The sequence below is a fragment of the Engystomops pustulosus genome, chromosome 9 (genome assembly GCF_040894005.1).
Source record: "Engystomops pustulosus chromosome 9, aEngPut4.maternal, whole genome shotgun sequence".
In the NCBI taxonomy this organism is placed as follows: domain Eukaryota; kingdom Metazoa; phylum Chordata; class Amphibia; order Anura; family Leptodactylidae; genus Engystomops; species Engystomops pustulosus.
Window position 1 is genome coordinate 15,633,679 of NC_092419.1, and position 22,254 is coordinate 15,655,932.

At 52.8% G+C, this 22,254-nt stretch overlaps 2 long non-coding RNA genes across 2 annotated transcripts in view; one reads left to right on the forward strand and one right to left on the reverse strand.

Moving 5' to 3' along the window:
• LOC140078083 (uncharacterized) overlaps window positions 1-22,254 on the forward strand; it is a 932,690-nt gene that overhangs the window by 897,844 nt on the left and 12,592 nt on the right. The window lies entirely within an intron of this gene.
• On the reverse strand, window positions 465-18,380 carry LOC140077124 (uncharacterized). The gene is made up of 2 exons (XR_011849707.1): window positions 18,264-18,380; window positions 465-1,176 (listed from the first exon to the last, which is right to left on the reverse strand). It is a non-coding gene; the product is annotated as an uncharacterized lncRNA (long non-coding RNA).

Consider the following 22,254-nt stretch of genomic DNA (forward strand, 5'->3'; position numbering starts at 1 on the left):
GCTAATTTCGGAGCACACAATTTTGGCAGAGGAAACCTGAAAGTACCTGGAGATTTTTTTTTTTGGGTGCAGCTGGCCCCATGTTATAAAAAGGTTGGGAACCGCAGCATTATACAGACAGAAAGTAATCTTCTACAAGTCATAAAACTATTTGAAAGTAACCATATTAAAGGGGTTGTCAGACTATTTAAGAAACTTTACAGGTTGGCTGTACCTATATATTTACAGGGGCACGGCCGCTCCACTCCCTGCAGCCTGGCACGCTTCCGGTCTCAGCGCCTGATACAGCATTGGAACAGGGGAGTGATGGAGGAAAAATAAAGGGATTTTTTTTTTTTTTATAGTCAGACAACCCCTTTAAGGATCATCTTTGCAAAAACAAAACTGAACAGTCCTACAACTTTGGTTCTGTGGTTTTTCTTTATTTTCTATATCATAACACATGAAATTAATCAGGAGAAAAGTGATTTTAAGAAGTTTTTATTATTTTATAAAACATTGCCTGTACATTTTGTCCACAACATAGGAATATCTACCCAATAGTAGCAGAGCATCCTCCTGCCTGCAGCAGTGACATCATGATGATGACACGTGACTGGCACGCTCTACTCCTGGTGTTTGGCAGAGGAATAGAAGGCTACAGCGGACATGACATCCCTGCTGCAGCCTCTGTTTGCAAACAAAGACCAGAAGGTGCACGCACAAGTAGAATGCAGGGGAGGGGTAAGTATAGGATCTTTTCCACAGGATAGGGAATAGCAATCGGACAGGTGGGACTTCTGGGACCTCCACTGATCACAAGAATGTAGATCTAATTGATGGAGCACTAGGTGAACCCTGTGTTCTGCCATTGGAGTTCTGGAAACTGGCGAGCACAGCACTTGGGTATTTCCAGCACTCTCCTGAACCTCAATGACAGTGCCAGAGATAACCAGGCGACCTGGCACACAAAGGCAATGAATGAAGCAGCAGCAGGACACATACTTGACCTGCTGCTCCATTCGTATTTGAGAATGGCAAACCAGTTATTAGTGGGGGTCCCAGCATTTGATTCCCACCAATCAGATTACTACCCTCTATCCTTTCAAACAGGTTTTGCTCTCAAAACCCAGTCCATGTTGCTGTGATCTTCTCCGATGACACGGGCTCCATTCAGGATCCAATACAGAATAGAATCTAAAAGAAAACATACAATATTACCTGTGTTACTGGGGCAGCCCCTCCCCCTCCCCCGCGTTACTGGGGCAGCCCCTCCCCCTCCCCCGCGTTACTGGGGCAGCCCCTCCCCCTCCCCCGCGTTACTGGGGCAGCCCCTCCCCCTCCCCCGCGTTACTGGGGCAGCCCCTCCCCCTCCCCCGCGTTACTGGGGCAGCCCCTCCCCCTCCCCCGCGTTACTGGGGCAGCCCCTCCCCCTCCCCCGCGTTACTGGGGCAGCCCCTCCCCCTCCCCCGCGTTACTGGGGCAGCCCCTCCCCCTCCCCCGCGTTACTGGGGCAGCCCCTCCCCCTCCCCCGCGTTACTGGGGCAGCCCCTCCCCCTCCCCCGCGTTACTGGGGCAGCCCCTCCCCCTCCCCCGCGTTACTGGGGCAGCCCCTCCCCCTCCCCCGCGTTACTGGGGCAGCCCCTCCCCCTCCCCCGCGTTACTGGGGCAGCCCCTCCCCCTCCCCCGCGTTACTGGGGCAGCCCCTCCCCCTCCCCCGCGTTACTGGGGCAGCCCCTCCCCCTCCCCCGCGTTACTGGGGCAGCCCCTCCCCCTCCCCCGCGTTACTGGGGCAGCCCCTCCCCCTCCCCCGCGTTACTGGGGCAGCCCCTCCCCCTCCCCCGCGTTACTGGGGCAGCCCCTCCCCCTCCCCCGCGTTACTGGGGCAGCCCCTCCCCCTCCCCCGCGTTACTGGGGCAGCCCCTCCCCCTCCCCCGCGTTACTGGGGCAGCCCCTCCCCCTCCCCCGCGTTACTGGGGCAGCCCCTCCCCCTCCCCCGCGTTACTGGGGCAGCCCCTCCCCCTCCCCCGCGTTACTGGGGCAGCCCCTCCCCCTCCCCCGCGTTACTGGGGCAGCCCCTCCCCCTCCCCCGCGTTACTGGGGCAGCCCCTCCCCCTCCCCCGCGTTACTGGGGCAGCCCCTCCCCCTCCCCCGCGTTACTGGGGCAGCCCCTCCCCCTCCCCCGCGTTACTGGGGCAGCCCCTCCCCCTCCCCCGCGTTACTGGGGCAGCCCCTCCCCCTCCCCTGCGTTACTGGGGCAGCCCCTCCCCCTCCCCTGCGTTACTGGGGCAGCCCCTCCCCCTCCCCTGCGTTACTGGGGCAGCCCCTCCCCCTCCCCTGCGTTACTGGGGCAGCCCCTCCCCCTCCCCTGCGTTACTGGGGCAGCCCCTCCCCCTCCCCTGCGTTACTGGGGCAGCCCCTCCCCCTCCCCTGCGTTACTGGGGCAGCCCCTCCCCCTCCCCTGCGTTACTGGGGCAGCCCCTCCCCCTCCCCTGCGTTACTGGGGCAGCCCCTCCCCCTCCCCTGCGTTACTGGGGCAGCCCCTCCCCCTCCCCTGCGTTACTGGGGCAGCCCCTCCCCCTCCCCTGCGTTACTGGGGCAGCCCCTCCCCCTCCCCTGCGTTACTGGGGCAGCCCCTCCCCCTCCCCTGCGTTACTGGGGCAGCCCCTCCCCCTCCCCTGCGTTACTGGGGCAGCTCCTCCCCCTCCCCTGCGTTACTGGGGCAGCTCCTCCCCCTCCCCTGCGTTACTGGGGCAGCTCCTCCCCCTCCCCTGCGTTACTGGGGCAGCTCCTCCCCCTCCCCTGCGTTACTGGGGCAGCTCCTCCCCCTCCCCTGCGTTACTGGGGCAGCTCCTCCCCCTCCCCTGCGTTACTGGGGCAGCTCCTCCCCCTCCTCTGCGTTACTGGGGCAGCTCCTCCCCCTCCTCTGCGTTACTGGGGCAGCTCCTCCCCCTCCTCTGCGTTACTGGGGCAGCTCCTCCCCCTCCTCTGCGTTACTGGGGCAGCTCCTCCCCCTCCTCTGCGTTACTGGGGCAGCTCCTCCCCCTCCTCTGCGTTACTGGGGCAGCTCCTCCCCCTCCTCTGCGTTACTGGGGCAGCTCCTCCCCCTCCTCTGCGTTACTGGGGCAGCTCCTCCCCCTCCTCTGCGTTACTGGGGCAGCTCCTCCCCCTCCTCTGCGTTACTGGGGCAGCTCCTCCCCCTCCTCTGCGTTACTGGGGCAGCTCCTCCCCCTCCTCTGCGTTACTGGGGCAGCTCCTCCCCCTCCTCTGCGTTACTGGGGCAGCTCCTCCCCCTCCTCTGCGTTACTGGGGCAGCTCCTCCCCCTCCTCTGCGTTACTGGGGCAGCTCCTCCCCCTCCTCTGCGTTACTGGGGCAGCTCCTCCCCCTCCTCTGCGTTACTGGGGCAGCTCCTCCCCCTCCTCTGCGTTACTGGGGCAGCTCCTCCCCCTCCTCTGCGTTACTGGGGCAGCTCCTCCCCCTCCTCTGCGTTACTGGGGCAGCTCCTCCCCCTCCTCTGCGTTACTGGGGCAGCTCCTCCCCCTCCTCTGCGTTACTGGGGCAGCTCCTCCCCCTCCTCTGCGTTACTGGGGCAGCTCCTCCCCCTCCTCTGCGTTACTGGGGCAGCTCCTCCCCCTCCTCTGCGTTACTGGGGCAGCTCCTCCCCCTCCTCTGCGTTACTGGGGCAGCTCCTCCCCCTCCTCTGCGTTACTGGGGCAGCTCCTCCCCCTCCTCTGCGTTACTGGGGCAGCTCCTCCCCCTCCTCTGCGTTACTGGGGCAGCTCCTCCCCCTCCTCTGCGTTACTGGGGCAGCTCCTCCCCCTCCTCTGCGTTACTGGGGCAGCTCCTCCCCCTCCTCTGCGTTACTGGGGCAGCTCCTCCCCCTCCTCTGCGTTACTGGGGCAGCTCCTCCCCCTCCTCTGCGTTACTGGGGCAGCTCCTCCCCCTCCTCTGCGTTACTGGGGCAGCTCCTCCCCCTCCTCTGCGTTACTGGGGCAGCTCCTCCCCCTCCTCTGCGTTACTGGGGCAGCTCCTCCCCCTCCTCTGCGTTACTGGGGCAGCTCCTCCCCCTCCTCTGCGTTACTGGGGCAGCTCCTCCCCCTCCTCTGCGTTACTGGGGCAGCTCCTCCCCCTCCTCTGCGTTACTGGGGCAGCTCCTCCCCCTCCTCTGCGTTACTGGGGCAGCTCCTCCCCCTCCTCTGCGTTACTGGGGCAGCTCCTCCCCCTCCTCTGCGTTACTGGGGCAGCTCCTCCCCCTCCTCTGCGTTACTGGGGCAGCTCCTCCCCCTCCTCTGCGTTACTGGGGCAGCTCCTCCCCCTCCTCTGCGTTACTGGGGCAGCTCCTCCCCCTCCTCTGCGTTACTGGGGCAGCTCCTCCCCCTCCTCTGCGTTACTGGGGCAGCTCCTCCCCCTCCTCTGCGTTACTGGGGCAGCTCCTCCCCCTCCTCTGCGTTACTGGGGCAGCTCCTCCCCCTCCTCTGCGTTACTGGGGCAGCTCCTCCCCCTCTGCGTTACTGGGGCAGCTCCTCCCCCTCCTCTGCGTTACTGGGGCAGCTCCTCCCCCTCCTCTGCGTTACTGGGGCAGCTCCTCCCCCTCCTCTGCGTTACTGGGGCAGCTCCTCCCCCTCCTCTGTGTTACTGGGGCAGCTCCTCCCCTTCCTCTGTGTTACTGGGGCAGCTCCTCCCCCTCCTGCGTAGCTGCTAAACTCAGTGGGACCTGGAGGCGGAGGGGAGCACATGTCGGCCTGGACCAGCTACTACGGTACTCAGCCCTGCAGTCAGTGCCCATCAAAAACACTGAAAAAGTATGTATGTTTGTGTTTTTGCGCAGTGTGTATGTAGGTGTGATGCCTGATCTATATGTGAACATTGTGTGCATGTTTAGTCACATGTATAATGTATGAATGTAGTGTCAGTGTGTTTGCTTGCACAGTACTATGGTTTGTATTAAAACAGCTTTACCCCTCGCACTGTATAATGCCCCCCCCCCTTACACTGTATAATGCCCCCTCACACTGTATAATGCCCCCCCTTACACTGTATAACCTCCCTGCACTGTATAATGCCCCCCTTACACTGTATAACCTCCCCGCACTGTATAACCTCCCTTACACTGTATAATGCCCCACCTCACACTGTATAACCCCCCTTACACTGTATAATGCCCCCCCTCACACTGTATAACCTCCCTTACACTGTATAATGCCCCCCCTCACACTGTATAACCTCCCTGCACTGTATAATGCCCCCCCTCACACTGTATAACCTCCCTACACTGTATAATGCCCCCCCTCACACTGTATAACCTCCCTGCACTGTATAATGCCCCCCCTCACACTGTATAACGCCCCCCCTCACACTGTATAACGCCCCCCCTCACACTGTATAACGCCCCCCCTCACACTGTATAATGCCCCCCCTCACACTGTATAACGCCCCCCCTCACACTGTATAACCTCCCTACACTGTATAATGCCCCCCCTCACACTGTATAACCTCCCTGCACTGTATAATGCCCCCCCCCCTCACACTGTATAACCTCCCTGCACTGTATAATGCCCCCCCTCACACTGTATAACCTCCCTGCACTGTATAATGCCCCCCCTCACACTGTATAACCTCCCTGCACTGTATAATGCCCCCCCTTACACTGTATAACCTCCCTGCACTGTATAATGCCCCCCCTCACACTGTATAATGCCCCCCCTCACACTGTATAATGCCCCCCCTCACACTGTATAATGCCCCCCCTCACACTGTATAATGCCCCCCCTCACACTGTATAATGCCCCCCCTCACACTGTATAACCTCCCTGCACTGTATAATGCCCCCCCTCACACTGTATAACCTCCCTGCACTGTATAATGCCCCCCCTCACACTGTATAACCTCCCTGCACTGTATAATGCCCCCCCTCACACTGTATAACCTCCCTGCACTGTATAATGCCCCCTCACACTGTATAACCTCCCTGCACTGTATAATGCCCCCTCACACTGTATAACCTCCCTACACTGTATAATGCCCGCCCTCACACTGTATAACCTCCCTACACTGTATAATGCCCCCCCTCACACTGTATAACCTCCCTACACTGTATAATGCCCCCCTCACACTGTATAATGCCCCCCCTCACACTGTATAATGCCCCCCCTCACACTGTATAACCTCCCTGCACTGTATAATGCCCCCCCTCACACTGTATAACCTCCCTACACTGTATAATGCCCCCCCTCACACTGTATAACCTCCCTGCACTGTATAATGCCCCCCCTCACACTGTATAACCTCCCTGCACTGTATAATGCCCCCCCTCACACTGTATAACCTCCCTGCACTGTATAATGCCCCCCCTCACACTGTATAACCTCCCTACACTGTATAATGCCCGCCCTCACACTGTATAACCTCCCTGCACTGTATAATGCCCCCCCTCACACTGTATAACCTCCCTGCACTGTATAATGCCCCCTCACACTGTATAACCTCCCTACACTGTATAATGCCCCCCCTCACACTGTATAATGCCCCCCCTCACACTGTATAACCTCCCTACACTGTATAATGCCCCCCCTCACACTGTATAACCTCCCTGCACTGTATAATGCCCCCCCTCACACTGTATAATGCCCCCCCTCACACTGTATAATGCCCCCCCTCACACTGTATAATGCCCCCCCTCACACTGTATAATGCCCCCCCTCACACTGTATAATGCCCCCCTCACACTGTATAACCTCCCTGCAGTGTATAATGCCCCCCCTCACACTGTACAATGCCCCCTTACACTGCATAATGCCCCCCCTTACACTGTATAACCTCCATGCACTGTATAATGCCCCCCCCTTACACTGTATTTCCTCCCTGCAGTGTATAATGCCCCCCCCTTACACTGTATAACCTCCCCGCAGTGTATAATGCCCCCCCTCACACTGCATAACGCCCCCCCTCACACTGTATAACCTCCCTGCAGTGTATAATGCCCCCCTCACACTGTATAACCTCCCTGCACTGTATAACCTCCCTACACTGTATAATGCCCCCCCTCACACTGTATAACCTCCCTGCACTGTATAATGCCCCCCCTCACACTGTATAACCTCCCTGCACTGTATAATGCCCCCCCCTCACACTGTATAATGCCCCCCCCCTCACACTGTATAATGCCCCCCCCTCACACTGTATAATGCCCCCCCCTCACACTGTATAATGCCCCCCCCCTCACACTGTATAATGCCCCCCCCTCACACTGTATAATGCCCCCCCCTCACACTGTATAATGCCCCCCCCTCACACTGTATAATGCCCCCCCCTCACACTGTATAATGCCCCCCCCTCACACTGTATAATGCCCCCCCCTCACACTGTATAATGCCCCCCCCTCACACTGTATAATGCCCCCCCCTCACACTGTATAATGCCCCCCCCTCACACTGTATAATGCCCCCCCCTCACACTGTATAATGCCCCCCCTCACACTGTATAATGCCCCCCCTCACACTGTATAATGCCCCCCCTCACACTGTATAATGCCCCCCCTCACACTGTATAATGCCCCCCCTCACACTGTATAATGCCCCCCCTCACACTGTATAATGCCCCCCCTCACACTGTATAATGCCCCCCCTCACACTGTATAATGCCCCCCCTCACACTGTATAATGCCCCCCCTCACACTGTATAATGCCCCCCCTCACACTGTATAATGCCCCCCTCACACTGTATAACCTCCCTACACTGTATAATGCCCCCCCTCACACTGTATAACCTCCCTGCAGTGTATAATGCCCCCCCTCACACTGTATAACCTCCCTGCACTGTATAATGCCCCACTCACACTGTATAACCTCCATGCACTGTATAATGCCCCCCTCACACTGTATAATGCCCCCCTCACACTGTATAACCTCCCTGCACTGTATAATGCCCCCCTCACACTGTATAACCTCCCTACACTGTATAATGCCCCCCCTCACACTGTATAACCTCCCTGCACTGTATAATGTCCCCCCTCACACTGTATAACCTCCCTACACTGTATAATGCCCCCCTTACACTGTATAACCTCCCTGCAGTGTATAATGCCCCCCCCCCACACTGTATAACCTCCCTGCACTGTATAATGCCCCCCCTCACACTGTATAACCTCCCTGCACTGTATAATGCCCCCCCCCTCACACTGTATAACCTCCCTGCACTGTATAATGTCCCCCCTCACACTGTATAACCTCCCTACACTGTATAATGCCCCCCTTACACTGTATAACCTCCCTGCAGTGTATAATGCCCCCCCCCCTCACACTGTATAACCTCCCTACACTGTATAATGCCCCCCTTACACTGTATAACCTCCCTGCACTGTATAATGCCCCCCTTACACTGTATAACCTCCCTGCAGTGTATAATGTCCCCCCTTACACTGTATAACCTCCCTGCAGTGTATAATGTCCCCCCTCACACTGTATAACCTCCCTACACTGTATAATGCCCCCCCTCACACTGTATAATGCCCCCCCTCACACTGTATAATGCCCCCCCTCACACTGTATAATGCCCCCCCTCACACTGTCTAATGCCCCCCCTCACACTGTCTAATGCCCCCCCTCACACTGTATAACCTCCCTGCAGTGTATAATGCCCCCCTCACACTGTATAATGCCCCCTTACACTGTATAATGCCCCCCTTACACTGTATAATGCCCCCCTTACACTGTATAACCTCCATGCACTGTATAATGCCCCCCCTTACACTGTATTTCCTCCCTGCACTGTATAATGCCCCCCCCTTACACTGTATAACCTCCCCGCAGTGTATAATGCCCCCCCTCACACTGTATAACCTCCCTGCACTGTATAATGCCCCCCCTCACACTGTATAACCTCCCTGCAGTGTATAATGCCCCCCTCACACTGTATAACCTCCCTGCACTGTATAACCTCCCTGCACTGTATAATGCCCCCCTTACACTGTATAACCTCCCTACACTGTATAATGCCCCCCCTCACACTGTATAACCTCCCTACACTGTATAATGCCCCCCCTCACACTGTATAACCTCCCTGCACTGTATAACCTCCCTGCACTGTATAACCTCCCTGCACTGTATAATGCCCCCCCCTCACACTGTATAATGCCCCCCCCCTCACACTGTATAATGCCCCCCCCCTCACACTGTATAATGCCCCCCCCTCACACTGTATAATGCCCCCCCCCTCACACTGTATAATGCCCCCCCCCTCACACTGTATAATGCCCCCCCCCTCACACTGTATAATGCCCCCCCTCACACTGTATAATGCCCCCCCTCACACTGTATAATGCCCCCCCTCACACTGTATAACCTCCCTACACTGTATAATGCCCCCTTACACTGTATAATGCCCCCCCTCACACTGTATAACCTCCCTGCAGTGTATAATGCCCCCCCTCACACTGTATAACCTCCCTGCACTGTATAATGCCCCACTCACACTGTATAACCTCCATTCACTGTATAATGCCCCCCTCACACTGTATAATGCCCCCCTCACACTGTATAACCTCCCTGCACTGTATAATGCCCCCCTCACACTGTATAACCTCCCTGCACTGTATAATGTCCCCCCTCACACTGTATAACCTCCCTACACTGTATAATGCCCCCCTTACACTGTATAACCTCCCTGCAGTGTATAATGCCCCCCCTCACACTGTATAACCTCCCTGCACTGTATAATGCCCCCCCTCACACTGTATAACCTCCCTGCACTGTATAATGCCCCCCCTCACACTGTATAACCTCCCTGCACTGTATAATGCCCCCCCTCACACTGTATAACCTCCCTGCACTGTATAATGTCCCCCCTCACACTGTATAACCTCCCTACACTGTATAATGCCCCCCCTTACACTGTATAACCTCCCTGCACTGTATAATGCCCCCCTTACACTGTATAACCTCCCTGCACTGTATAATGCCCCCCTTGCACTGTATAACCTCCCTGCAGTGTATAATGTCCCCCCTCACACTGTATAACGCCCCCCCCTCACACTGTATAACCTCCCTGCAGTGTATAATGCCCCCCTCACACTGTATAACCTCCCTGCACTGTATAATGCCCCCCTTACACTGTATAACCTCCCTGCACTGTATAATGCCCCCCTTACACTGTATAACCTCCCTACACTGTATAATGCCCCCCCCTCACACTGTATAACCTCCCTACACTGTATAATGCCCCCCCTCACACTGTATAACCTCCCTGCACTGTATAACCTCCCTGCACTGTATAACCTCCCTGCACTGTATAACCTCCCTGCACTGTATAACCTCCCTGCACTGTATAACCTCCCTGCACTGTATAACCTCCCTGCACTGTATAATGCCCCCCCCTCACACTGTATAATGCCCCCCCCTCACACTGTATAATGCCCCCCCCTCACACTGTATAATGCCCCCCCCTCACACTGTATAATGCCCCCCCCTCACACTGTATAATGCCCCCCCTCATACTGTATAATGCCCCCCCTCACACTGTATAACCTCCCTGCACTGTATAACCTCCCTGCACTGTATAATGCCCCCCCCTCACACTGTATAATGCCCCCCCCTCACACTGTATAATGCCCCCCCTCACACTGTATAATGCCCCCCCCTCACACTGTATAATGCCCCCCCCTCACACTGTATAATGCCCCCCCCTCACACTGTATAATGCCCCCCCCTCACACTGTATAATGCCCCCCCCTCACACTGTATAATGCCCCCCCCTCACACTGTATAATGCCCCCCCCTCACACTGTATAATGCCCCCCCCTCACACTGTATAATGCCCCCCCCTCACACTGTATAATGCCCCCCCCTCACACTGTATAATGCCCCCCCTCACACTGTATAATGCCCCCCCTCACACTGTATAATGCCCCCCCTCACACTGTATAATGCCCCCCCTCACACTGTATAATGCCCCCCTCACACTGTATAATGCCCCCTTACACTGTATAATGCCCGCCCTCACACTGTATAACCTCCCTGCAGTGTATAATGCCCCCCCTCACACTGTATAACCTCCCTGCACTGTATAATGCCCCACTCACACTGTATAACCTCCATGCACTGTATAATGCCCCCCTCACACTGTATAATGCCCCCCTCACACTGTATAACCTCCCTGCACTGTATAATGCCCCCCTCACACTGTATAACCTCCCTACACTGTATAATGCCCCCCCTCACACTGTATAACCTCCCTGCACTGTATAATGTCCCCCCTCACACTGTATAACCTCCCTACACTGTATAATGCCCCCCTTACACTGTATAACCTCCCTGCAGTGTATAATGCCCCCCCCCACACTGTATAACCTCCCTGCACTGTATAATGCCCCCCCTCACACTGTATAACCTCCCTGCACTGTATAATGCCCCCCCTCACACTGTATAACCTCCCTGCACTGTATAATGTCCCCCCTCACACTGTATAACCTCCCTACACTGTATAATGCCCCCCTTACACTGTATAACCTCCCTGCAGTGTATAATGCCCCCCCCCTCACACTGTATAACCTCCCTACACTGTATAATGCCCCCCTTACACTGTATAACCTCCCTGCAGTGTATAATGCCCCCCTTACACTGTATAACCTCCCTGCAGTGTATAATGTCCCCCCCTCACACTGTATAACCTCCCTACACTGTATAATGCCCCCCCTCACACTGTATAATGCCCCCCCTCACACTGTATAATGCCCCCCCTCACACTGTATAATGCCCCCCCTCACACTGTATAATGCCCCCCTCACACTGTATAACCTCCCTGCAGTGTATAATGCCCCCCTCACACTGTATAATGCCCCCTTACACTGTATAATGCCCCCCCTTACACTGTATAACGCCCCCCCTTACACTGTATAACCTCCATGCACTGTATAATGCCCCCCCCTTACACTGTATTTCCTCCCCGCACTGTATAATGCCCCCCTTACACTGTATAACCTCCCCGCAGTGTATAATGCCCCCCCTCACACTGTATAACCTCCCTGCACTGTATAATGCCCCCCTCACACTGTATAACCTCCCTGCAGTGTATAATGCCCCCCTCACACTGTATAACCTCCCTGCACTGTATAATGCCCCCCCTCACACTGTATAACCTCCCTACACTGTATAATGCCCCCCCTCACACTGTATAACCTCCCTGCACTGTATAACCTCCCTGCACTGTATAATGCCCCCCCCTCACACTGTATAATGCCCCCCCCTCACACTGTATAATGCCCCCCCCTCACACTGTATAATGCCCCCCCCTCACACTGTATAATGCCCCCCCCTCACACTGTATAATGCGCCCCCCTCACACTGTATAATGCGCCCCCCCCCCACACTGTATAATGCGCCCCCCCCCCCACACTGTATAATGCGCCCCCCCCCACACTGTATAATGCGCCCCCCCCCACACTGTATAATGCGCCCCCCCCCACACTGTATAATGCGCCCCCCCCCACACTGTATAATGCCCCCCTCACACTGTATAATGCCCCCCCTCACACTGTATAATGCCCCCCCTCACACTGTATAATGCCCCCCCTCACACTGTATAATGCCCCCCCTCACACTGTATAATGCCCCCTCACACTGTATAATGCCCCCTCACACTGTATAATGCCCCCTCACACTGTATAATGCCCCCTCACACTGTATAACCTCCCTACACTGTATAACCTCCCTACACTGTATAATGCCCCCTTACACTGTATAATGCCCCCCCTCACACTGTATAACCTCCCTGCAGTGTATAATGCCCCCCCTCACACTGCATAACCTCCCTGCACTGTATAATGCCCCACTCACACTGTATAACCTCCATGCACTGTATAATGCCCCCCTCACACTGTATAATGCCCCCCTCACACTGTATAACCTCCCTGCACTGTATAATGCCCCCCTCACACTGTATAACCTCCCTACACTGTATAATGCCCCCCCCCTCACACTGTATAACCTCCCTGCACTGTATAATGTCCCCCCTCACACTGTATAACCTCCCTACACTGTATAATGCCCCCCTTACACTGTATAACCTCCCTGCAGTGTATAATGCCCCCCCCTCACACTGTATAACCTCCCTGCACTGTATAATGCCCCCCCTCACACTGTATAACCTCCCTGCACTGTATAATGTCCCCCTCACACTGTATAACCTCCCTACACTGTATAATGCCCCCCTTACACTGTATAACCTCCCTGCAGTGTATAATGCCCCCCCTCACACTGTATAACCTCCCTACACTGTATAATGCCCCCCTTACACTGTATAACCTCCCTGCACTGTATAATGCCCCCCTTACACTGTATAATGCCCCCCTTACACTGTATAATGCCCCCCTTACACTGTATAATGCCCCCCTTACACTGTATAATGCCCCCCTTACACTGTATAATGCCCCCCTTACACTGTATAACCTCCCTGCAGTGTATAATGTCCCCCCCTCACACTGTATAACCTCCCTACACTGTATAATGCCCCCCCTCACACTGTATAACCTCCCTACACTGTATAATGCCCCCCTCACACTGTATAACCTCCCCGCACTGTATAATGCCCCCCCTCCCACTGTATAATGCCCCCCTCACACTGTATAACCTCCCCGCACTGTATAATGCCCCCCCTCACACTGTATAACCTCCCTGCACTGTATAATGCCCCCCCTCACACTGTATAACCTCCCTGCACTGTATAATGCCCCCCTTACACTGTATAACCTCCCTGCACTGTATAATGCCCCCCCTTACACTGTATAACCTCCCTACACTGTATAATGCCCCCCCCCTTACACTGTATAACCTCCCTGCACTGTATAATGCCCCCCTCACACTGTATAACCTCCCTGCACTGTATAATGCCCCCCTCACACTGTATAACCTCCCTGCACTGTATAATGCCCCCCTCACACTGTATAACCTCCCTGCACTGTATAATGCCCCCTCACACTGTATAACCTCCCCACACTGTATAATGCCCCCCCTCACTGTATAATGCCCCCCCTCACTGTATAATGCCCCCCCTCACTGTATAATGCCCCCCCTCACACTGTATAACCTCCCTACACTGTATAACCTCCCTACACTGTATAACCTCCCTACACTGTATAACCTCCCTACACTGTATAACCTCCCTACACTGTATAACCTCCCTACACTGTATAACCTCCCTACACTGTATAACCTCCCTACACTGTATAACCTCCCTACACTGTATAACCTCCCTACACTGTATAACCTCCCTACACTGTATAACCTCCCTACACTGTATAACCTCCCTACACTGTATAATGCCCCTCCTCACACTGTATAACCTCCCTACACTGTATAACCTCCCTACACTGTATAACCTCCCTGCAGTGTATAATGCCCCCCCTCACACTGTATAACCTCCCTGCAGTGTATAATGCCCCCCCTCACACTGTATAATGCCCCCCCTCACACTGTATAATGCCCCCCCTCACACTGTATAATGCCCCCCCTCACACTGTATAATGCCCCCCCTCACACTGTATAATGCCCCCCCTCACACTGTATAATGCCCCCCCTCACACTGTATAATGCCCCCCCTCACACTGTATAATGCCCCCCCTCACACTGTATAATGCCCCCCCTCACACTGTATAACCTCCCTGCACTGTATAACCTCCCTGCAGTGTATAATGCCCCCCCTCACACTGTATAACCTCCCTGCAGTGTATAATGCCCCCCCTCACACTGTATAACCTCCCTGCACTGTATAATGCCCCCCTCACACTGTATAACCTCCCTGCACTGTATAATGCCCCCCTCACACTGTATAACCTCCCTGCACTGTATAATGCCCCCCATCACACTGTATAACCTCCCTGCACTGTATAATGCCCCCCCTCACACTGTATAACCTCCCTGCACTGTATAATGCCCCCCCTCACACTGTATAACCTCCCTGCAGTGTATAATGCCCCCCCTCACACTGTATAACCTCCCTGCAGTGTATAATGCCCCCCCTCACACTGTATAACCTCCCTGCAGTGTATAATGCCCCCCTCACACTGTATAACCTCCCTGCAGTGTATAATGCCCCCCTCACACTGTATAACCTCCCTGCAGTGTATAATGCCCCCCTCACACTGTATAACCTCCCTGCACTGTATAATGCCCCCCCTCACACTGTATAACCTCCCTGCACTGTATAATGCCCCCCCTCACACTGTATAACCTCCCTGCACTGTATAATGCCCCCCCTCACACTGTATAACCTCCCTGCACTGTATAATGCCCCCCCCCTCACACTGTATAACCTCCCTGCACTGTATAATGCCCCCCCTCACACTGTATAACCTCCCTGCACTGTATAATGCCCCCCCTCACACTGTATAACCTCCCTGCACTGTATAATGCCCCCCCTCACACTGTATAACCTCCCTGCACTGTATAATGCCCCCCCTCACTGTATAACCTCCCTGCACTGTATAATGCCCCCCCTCACACTGTATAACCTCCCTGCACTGTATAATGCCCCCCCTCACACTGTATAACCTCCCTGCACTGTATAATGCCCCCCTCACACTGTATAACCTCCCTGCACTGTATAATGCCCCCCTCACACTGTATAACCTCCCTGCACTGTATAATGCCCCCCTCACACTGTATAACCTCCCTGCACTGTATAATGCCCCCCTCACACTGTATAACGCCCCCCCTCACACTGTATAACCTCCCTGCACTGTATAATGCACCCTCACACTGTATAATGCCCCCTCACACTGTATAATGGCCCCCTCACACTGTATAATGGCCCCCTCACACTGTATAATGGCCCCCTCACACTGTATAATGGCCCCCTCACACTGTATAATGGCCCCTCACACTGTATAATGCCCCCCCTCACACTGTATAATGCCCCCCCTCACACTGTATAACCTCCCTGCACTGTATAATGCCCCCCTCACACTGTATAACCTCCCTGCACTGTATAATGCCCCCCCTCACACTGTATAATGGCCCCCTCACACTGTATAATGGCCCCCTCACACTGTATAATGGCCCCCTCACACTGTATAATGGCCCCCCTCACACTGTATAATGGCCCCCTCACACTGTATAATGCCCCCCCCTCACACTGTATAATGCCCCCCCTCACACTGTATAATGCCCCCCCTCACACTGTATAATGCCCCCCCTCACACTGTATAACCTCCCTGCACTGTATAACCTCCCTGCAGTGTATAATGCCCCCCCTCACACTGTATAACCTCCCTGCAGTGTATAATGCCCCCCCTCACACTGTATAATGGCCCCCTCACACTGTATAATGCCCCCCCTCACACTGTATAATGCCCCCCCTCACACTGTATAATGCCCCCCCTCACACTGTATAATGCCCCCCCTCACACTGTATAACCTCCCTGCACTGTATAACCTCCCTGCAGTGTATAATGCCCCCCATAATGCCCCCCCTCACACTGTATAACCTCCCTGCAGTGTATAATGCCCCCCCTCACACTGTATAACCTCCCTGCACTGTATAATGCCCCCCTCACACTGTATAACCTCCCTGCACTGTATAATGCCCCCCTCACACTGTATAACCTCCCTGCACTGTATAATGCCCCCCATCACACTGTATAACCTCCCTGCACTGTATAATGCCCCCCCTCACACTGTATAACCTCCCTGCAGTGTATAATGCCCCCCCTCACACTGTATAACCTCCCTGCAGTGTATAATGCCCCCCCTCACACTGTATAACCTCCCTGCAGTGTATAATGCCCCCCCTCACACTGTATAACCTCCCTGCAGTGTATAATGCCCCCCTCACACTGTATAACCTCCCTGCAGTGTATAATGCCCCCCTCACACTGTATAACCTCCCTGCAGTGTATAATGCCCCCCTCACACTGTATAACCTCCCTGCACTGTATAATGCCCCCCCTCACACTGTATAACCTCCCTGCACTGTATAATGCCCCCCCTCACACTGTATAACCTCCCTGCACTGTATAATGCCCCCCCTCACACTGTATAACCTCCCTGCACTGTATAATGCCCCCCCCCTCACACTGTATAACCTCCCTGCACTGTATAATGCCCCCCCTCACACTGTATAACCTCCCTGCACTGTATAATGCCCCCCCTCACACTGTATAACCTCCCTGCACTGTATAATGCCCCCCCTCACACTGTATAACCTCCCTGCACTGTATAATGCCCCCCCTCACTGTATAACCTCCCTGCACTGTATAATGCCCCCCCTCACACTGTATAACCTCCCTGCACTGTATAATGCCCCCCTCACACTGTATAACCTCCCTGCACTGTATAATGCCCCCCTCACACTGTATAACCTCCCTGCACTGTATAATGCCCCCCTCACACTGTATAACCTCCCTGCACTGTATAATGCCCCCCTCACACTGTATAACCTCCCTGCACTGTATAATGCCCCCCTCACACTGTATAACGCCCCCCCTCACACTGTATAACCTCCCTGCACTGTATAATGCACCCTCACACTGTATAATGCCCCCTCACACTGTATAATGGCCCCCTCACACTGTATAATGGCCCCCTCACACTGTATAATGGCCCCCTCACACTGTATAATGGCCCCCTCACACTGTATAATGGCCCCTCACACTGTATAATGCCCCCCCTCACACTGTATAATGCCCCCCCTCACACTGTATAATGCCCCCCCTCACACTGTATAACCTCCCTGCACTGTATAATGCCCCCCTCACACTGTATAACCTCCCTGCACTGTATAATGCCCCCCCTCACACTGTATAATGGCCCCCTCACACTGTATAATGGCCCCCTCACACTGTATAATGGCCCCCCTCACACTGTATAATGGCCCCCTCACACTGTATAATGGCCCCCTCACACTGTATAATGGCCCCCTCACACTGTATAATGGCCCCCTCACACTGTATAATGGCCCCCTCACACTGTATAATGGCCCCCTCACACTGTATAATGGCCCCCTCACACTGTATAACCTCCCTGCACTGTATAATTCTTGGCACTATCTTTTATAAATCTGTTTTGTGGTGAATACCATACTGTTCAGGTTGTTAATAAATGTTAATGTTACCATTGTTACTGGGGCAGCTCCTCCCCCTCCTGTGTGTTCCTCCCCTGTGTCACACGCGGCTCCCCTTGGAGCCCGGGCTTCTTTGCATATCACCCCCTTAGCACACTTGCAGGCTGCAGCCGCCCACACATACTACACACAGCTCCCAGAACCCTCCATTAGACCCTGGAGCAGATGTACTCACCATGATAATCCCTCCACACACCGCACAGAGCAGCCCTGCATCTCCTCCGCACACATACAGGCGGGAAACACGAAGCCCCGCCCCCCGCTTATAGCACCTCGGTCACATGATCTGGAGTGACATGTGACCAAAGCAGCTGCTCATTTCACACCAGTCCGCCATCTTTACTACTGGCAGACCAGGTAACTCTCCATATATAAATAGTGAAATAACTTTATACGTAATACATGTATAGACGATACCGTTATATGAGCGCTTTTTTTTGTTTAAAGTTAAGTTAACGGGAGACTATCATGTAACAGTCAAAAAAAGGGAATGAAAGTATTTGCCCTTATCAGCAATGGCGTCGGAAGTCCTGTTAATTGACGCACCCCGAAATCTATACATCACGAGGTTTGACATCGCACAGCAACAGATGATGTCACGGCGCCGCCATGTTGTGAAGGGAAACATCCTGCAATGATAGCCGTTACCACTGCGTGCCTTATTATAATGAGGGGGCGGAGCCAATACGCGTCAGAGCCCAACGGTATTTTGGCGGCCAGTGAAGAAGAATGGACGCCAAACTGTTTTTCTTGGTACTTTTAGTAGCCACCCAGTGTCAGGTAGAGATGAGAGGCACTAGAGCTGCTAAACCTGGAGGTGATTGACATTTATAATTTTCACTAATCTTGCATGAGGTAACTCAGACAGTATGACAATCTGGCAATTGTTTCTGTCAGGGCGCGTGCACACGTTGCGTTTTGTCCTGCGTTTGATACGCGTTACAACAGCTGAGGAGAGGTGATTTGCCTGATTACATTACTGTTTACATTTGTTAACACAATGTTAATACATGTGGTAACGCATTGTTAACACATGCGTTAACATCGCGTTTACAATACGCTTTGTACAGAACAGAAATGTAATCAGGCAAATCACCTCATCTCAGCAGTTGTAATGCGTTTTGAAGCGCAACGTGTGAACGTGGCCTCACAGAAAGTGGCGGTGAATGTAACACAAATACAAGCTAAGCTGATGTGTGAGGAAAGCACAAAGTTATCCCCTTCCCGCTCAGCCACGTATATATCCGCTGATGAGCTGATGCCGGCTCCGTTGTGGATCAGAACCGTGCTGGCTGTAACTGACAGCTGACACCCCAGTGTAACACCCGCGGTCGGTGTGGGCTCTGATCGCGGGTGTTTAACCCGTTAAATGCCGTGGTCAGCGTGACCGCGGCATTTAACCTGCCTTTGGGGGGGGGGGGGGTCTTTCCCCCACGATCGTGTCCTGCCCCTGTGCGGTTTTTGGTGGGGGGGAGGGGGCGCTGAGCGTTGCTATGGCAGCCCTGGGGTACGATCATCAGTGCCTGAGGGCGCGTTCACATGTTGCGTTTCGGTTGCGTTTTCATTGCGTTTAAAACGCATATACAACAGCTGATGAGAGGTAATTTGCCTAATTACATTACCGTTTACGTTTGTAAACGCAATGTTAACGCACGTGTTAACAAAACGCATACGTTAACGCGTTGTTAACGCATGTGTTAACATCGCGTTTACGATGCGTTTTGTAAACGGAAATGTTAACAGTGATGTAATTAGGCAAATCACCTCTCCTCAGCTGTTGTATATGCGTTTTAAACGCAATGAAAACGCAGGTCAAAACGCAACGTGTGAACGCGCCCTGAAAGATGGCGTCTGTGACATGTGCATAGACTGCCGCTGCTCATACCCTGCAATACATCATTATATCAGGGTATTATCAGATGATTGCTTGTTCTTGTCCCATGGTGGAAATAGTAAAAAAATAAAATGTTATTCAATAAAAAATAATCAATAAAAATGCCAATAAGCCCCATAACATATAAAGAGACATATAATGCAAAAAAAATGTCTAAATCAGAACACAAACCCCAAAACCCCACATATATAGTGTGAGAGATGAGCATAAGGGTCTTTGGATACACGAGGCTTTCAGCCGCCCCCGGCCACTTTACAAAGTGATTTCCGAGTCTTTGTTTTCCAGCGCTGGAATGCATTAGGTAACACAGGAAAGACAGACTGTCCGTACTGAAGTTTAGCCCAAGACAAAAACTGTTTATTTTGACACTGAGACACTTTATAGAGAATCCTGAGGGCGCTTTTGGCTGCGCTTGGAAACACAGATAAAACTGCACCCACCGGGGCCGGCCGTGGCCCGATTGCATCAGCGTTTCTATGGAAACGACTGCAATCGGGAACGAGCCGCCAGTGTTTTGCATTAAATTAAGGCAAAACACCAGCAGCTCGTTCCCGATCGCAGGTGTTTCCATAGAAATGCCGATGCGATCTGGCCGGGGCACGCCCCAATGGGTGCGGCTTGGTCTGCAATTCCAGCCCGGACGCCACGTGTGCCACCACCCGTAGGGTGATGTCACACATGGCGTTTTTAGGCTGTTTTTGGGCCGTTTTTAGTTAGTGCCTTTTCAGATCGTAAAAAACGCATTTGTTAAAAAACGCATCCGTTTTTTAAAATGGATGCGTTTTTTACGATCTGAAAATGCACTAACTAAAAACGGCCTTAAAACGCCATGTGTGACATCACCCTTAGTCTTTGTGTTTGAATAGAAGCACCACCCTAACTTTAGTTTTCATAGAAAAAGTTTTATGAACTGGAATGCTAAGTATGTAACATGGCGTCCGAGATCAGCACAATCTCCCTAACAATAGTATCGCCGCATCCGTAACAAAAGGAAATAATTATTGAACCCGTATAATGAAAACCGTTAAAAACCCTCCAAAAGTTATGATTTTTACCTATTTAATTCCACAAAAAATGCAATAAAAAGTGATCAAAAAAACACATGTACTCCAGAATGTGACTGGTGCAAAGTACAACATGTCCCGCAAAAAACAAGCCATCAATCAGCTCCATAGCCAAAAAATTAAATATGTTCTGCCACTTGGAAGACGGCGATGCACAAATGATAGATTTGTCCCACATTAGGGTTTTATTTGACAAATTTAGTAAAACGTAAGAAAAAATATTCATGTCTGTTATCCCCATAATCGTATTTACCTATAGAATAAAGATAACAGGATTATTGGGCTATACGGTGAACACCAAAAAAAAAAAGTCAAAAATCCAGGACAGAATTGATGCTTTTTTACTCCTGCCCAAAAAAATTGTTCCTAAATTTTCAATAATAGGAGATACCAACCCCAAAATGGTAACACTGGAAAAAGCTTCTCATCCTGCAAAAAAAATGCCGTCACATGACCCCAACAATGAAAAAGCAAAAATTTTATAGCCTACAAAAGGGGGCAACGAGAAAACTAAAATCCTGGCAGCTGCAGGGCGCTCCTTCCCTTCTGAGCCTCGCTGTGCGCCCATAACACAAGTCACGGCCACATGTGGGGGGTCTCTCTACTCCGGAGAAATTGTAGAACAAACTTTATGGTGGGTTTTCTCTTTTTATCTTTTGGAAATGTGTAAATTTTAGGGCTAAATAAACGTATAACTGACAAAATTTGACCCCTCTAAATTTCAACTCCATTTTGATTCAATTACTATGAAGATCTCAAGGGGTTAACAATTGACCTAAAAGCTGTTTCCGATAGTTTTAGGGCAGATTTGAAAATCGGTTGGTTATATGGGGGGGTTTGAGGTTAAATATGTAAAATTTCATACAAAACAGTATAATCTGCAAAATAGTAAATTCTGAAAATACGGGAAATCGATATTGGATTTGTAAGCCGCGTGACGTCCAAATAAATTATCCAGACATTTCAGAAATTATGTAAAGTAGACAAATGGGAAATGTTATTCAGAAACTTATTTAGCTGGTAAATCATCTGCCTGAAAACGCAATGATTTCGAAAGTGGGAAATTTTTCAAAAAATTCATAATTTTTTTAAATAGACGCAAAACTTATCATCCAACATTTTGTACAACATGTGGGGAATAAATAATCTCAGAATCGCTTTGATAAGTTACAGTGTTCAAAAGTTATAACCGTATAAAGCGACGCAGG